This window comes from Pundamilia nyererei, unplaced genomic scaffold (assembly GCF_000239375.1).
Source record: "Pundamilia nyererei isolate P.nyererei 1_Seehausen unplaced genomic scaffold, PunNye1.0 scaffold01178, whole genome shotgun sequence".
In the NCBI taxonomy this organism is placed as follows: domain Eukaryota; kingdom Metazoa; phylum Chordata; class Actinopteri; order Cichliformes; family Cichlidae; genus Pundamilia; species Pundamilia nyererei.
The window spans coordinates 12,720-16,012 of record NW_005188579.1 but is presented as its reverse complement, the minus strand read 5'-3'; positions in this window follow the sequence as shown (position 1 = coordinate 16,012).

Sequence of the window (3,293 nt, the reverse complement as noted above, 5' to 3'; positions counted from 1 at the left end):
AACACCAATCACACTTTGTACAGCTCATGTTGTGTTTGTTGTCCTCTCAGTGTGTCAGGTGGAGGTGGAGGAGGGGGCGGAGTCTGTCCAGCTGCCCTTCAAAACCAAACTTCACCTGCCTAAAGATGCTAGAGTGGAGTGGAAGGACAATAGCATTGATGATAGGAAGGTCCACATGTATGAGAACGGCTCTGACCAGTTTAAAGAACAGCACCAGGTTTACAGAGACCGAACGAAGATGAATGAAGACCTGCTGACAACTGGAGACTTCAGTCTGACCCTGAAATACCCCACAGATGGAGACAACTGGACCTACACCTGCACCGTCTACAGCGGAAAGGGAAGCATCCTGATGAAGAAACAAGTGAAGCTGAAAGTCAGAGGTCAGTGCTGTAGAAACAGATCTAAAAGGTTTTAGTTGGAATTTATTTTCAGTTCATTCAAATAAAATACATTCTTTGATGTCTTCATCTAAAAGCCAAAAATGTCAGGCGGCGTAACTGTGTGTTTAAATGAACAGACTAAGAAGACGATTAAAAATGATCCTAACTTCAAAATAAAAGCCTCTGACATGATTTGAGTTCTAATCAAATCAATAGTTTTGTTAGTTTACTGTATTTTTCGGACCATAAAGCGCACGGTCAATGAACAGGTCTGTTTTCATGTATAAGACACACCGTAATATAAGGCGCATTAAACTCCTTATAATTTTTGCTATGTAACTTTGCACTGTCCACTTTCTGCTGTAACAAAACTAATTTCCCACATGTGGGACTAATAAAGTTTATCTTATCTGATATTAATGACTAAGCTCGTATTGTGGATGGATTGTCGCAGTTGTTCTCCTGACTGAAGTTTGGTCCGTTTACAGCATCTTTCCATGCAATTGCATTTGTCAAAAAACATCGGGAACTTTTATCAAGTGAAAAAAAGTTAGCTTTGATCCTCCAGCTTCACTGAGTTTATGTTATGCTAACATAGCTGTGTCGCTAGCGATTACGCAGCATAGAATTATATACCAGATAGCCCAACTTCAGTAACCCATGTCACTGTTGTGTAGTTTTCTGTCTTCATTTACATTGGAAGTGATAGAAGAGCTGTATGTTCTCAGTCAGAACATGCTATATCATGTTTAGGTAACTAGCAAAACCAGCGTGCTAACTTCCTGCTAACTTCTAGCTCTGTTAAATTTAATAAATTGTGTTTTCATGGATGCCTGGATGTTAAACTTAATTGGTACATCTGGTCGAGTAGCAGGGGCAGATCTAGAATGGTGGAATGGGGTGGCCAGTGCAACCCTATAATAATCCCTTGCCACCCCAAGTGCCACCCCAGTTTTGCATATGACAGTGTTGTTATAAGATAGCATTAACACTTTGAGCGTAGTTACAGTCAACAGTAAATATAAATGCTAAAACTGAAAATACTGCCTAGTTTTCCCACCTCCACCATTAACAAATGGTTCAGCTCATAGCAGGACCGGCTTTTTTCTTGTTTTCAGTAGCAAGCGATGCTTATGATTGTGCCAGAGCACATTTTGAACAACACCATGGGAATTTCAGATTTCGCACAGGTGGTTGGATGTTACACTATGGAAATGAAAGGAAGGTGAGTGTTATGAACCCTCTGGGGTCCACGGGCACAGTGCACCTCCAGATCACATGACTGATTTAAGGTGCAGCCATGCTGAGTCTCTATTTCAGCCCACATTGAAAGTTTGGACTTTAAATTTTTTAAATTTTAATTACAGGCCAGTAAATCAGAGTTATGATAATATATATAAGCCATGCATTTTTCTAAATACTGTCGTCATGTTTTTGTTTTGCTTTTTTGTCTGTGTATGGTTTTTTTTTTAAGCGTTTTCTAAGGACAGCGCGAAAACGGTAAAGAAAGAAAAAAGCCACCTCTTTCCTATCGGTGGAAAAATGCACCAATTAAATGTTGACCAATTAAAAAAAAAAAGTCAGCACGTGGGATTTGGGTTTTTAGGAAGAGGGAAAGTTTTGGGAGTGACCATAACGGCCACGAGACAGATTGAGCGAGCAAGTGAGAGAGAGAGAGTTTTTAGATGGAGGAGATTTGTGACGTTTAGTGTGGCGTGTGTAGTTAGTGTGTTGTGTTGTCTTGTGTAGTTGTTCTGTAGTATAGTCGTTTTGTTTTGTGTGCCAGTGAGGGCACTAATGAATGTCACAAAGGCACATTGCAGTGTAAATGCTGAGTAGAAAACCAGCAGAGTGAAACACCTCCTGTTGTCAGGCCTGCAGGTTTGTCCCTGTGCTGTTCTGTCTTTTGGTGGACAAACTTTCTTTTTTTTTACTGGCACACATCATTTGTGGGGCATCTTATTGTGACATCTGATTGTTCTCTCATTTTAGTTTTAGTAATATTTTTTAAATGGTTGTACAAAATTTAAAAAGAACGGCAGGTGTATTGGCTGCATTTTTACATAAATAGTTGTATATGTTTACAAAATGTACATTTTATATTTATATTTGCATTTCAAGTTACAAAGATTTACTCAACACATCTGTGGGGGGGTTTTTCACAGTTAAAAAAAATACTGCTAGGATTTTAAGTTCTTTGTGTGATTTCAGATCAGTATGATGCAGTATGTCGGTGAAAAAAACAACTAAATTCAGTTGAGCTGAAAAGAATGACACCAAACAAGCCAAGGGGGAAAAAATAAAAGAAAACAATTTGAGGGTGAAATACAAACGTAAACTCAAAAGGAGTCAAAAATGGCCGATTGTATTTCAGACCTCAGTGGGTTCAACCAACAAATCATGAAAAATTAGGTTTAAATTTTTGTTCATGACAGTGCAGATTTCTGACATTTTGTGTGATTTAAGCTGTAACAATGTGACTGTTTTCTAACAAAAAACAGTGTGAAACTTAAGTTAGACTTGTGTTTGTAAATGAAGCGCCCCATGTTGTGTAGCTTTCTGGATTTTATACTTATTGGGCTTTATTATACAGGCCATACAGTACATAACATCAAAATGTAACTAAAGTGTGTATTTATGTGGACTACAGACAACAATGAAGTTATAGATTATTTATAAGAAAAATGTGTATACTTACTGCATTTGAATAATTTTAACCGTATGTAACCACCTACATGTGTCTTCATATTCCCACTTTAGAGACAGGAAACAAAGTGAAGTGTGGATTGATGTTTGTCTCCATGATTTGGGCCCTGGAGTCATTTCTTCATCTCCCACTTTAAGACATATTAATGTCAGCCTCACACGTCCCACAGTGGACACATTTCTATTTCTAGATGATATTTGGAG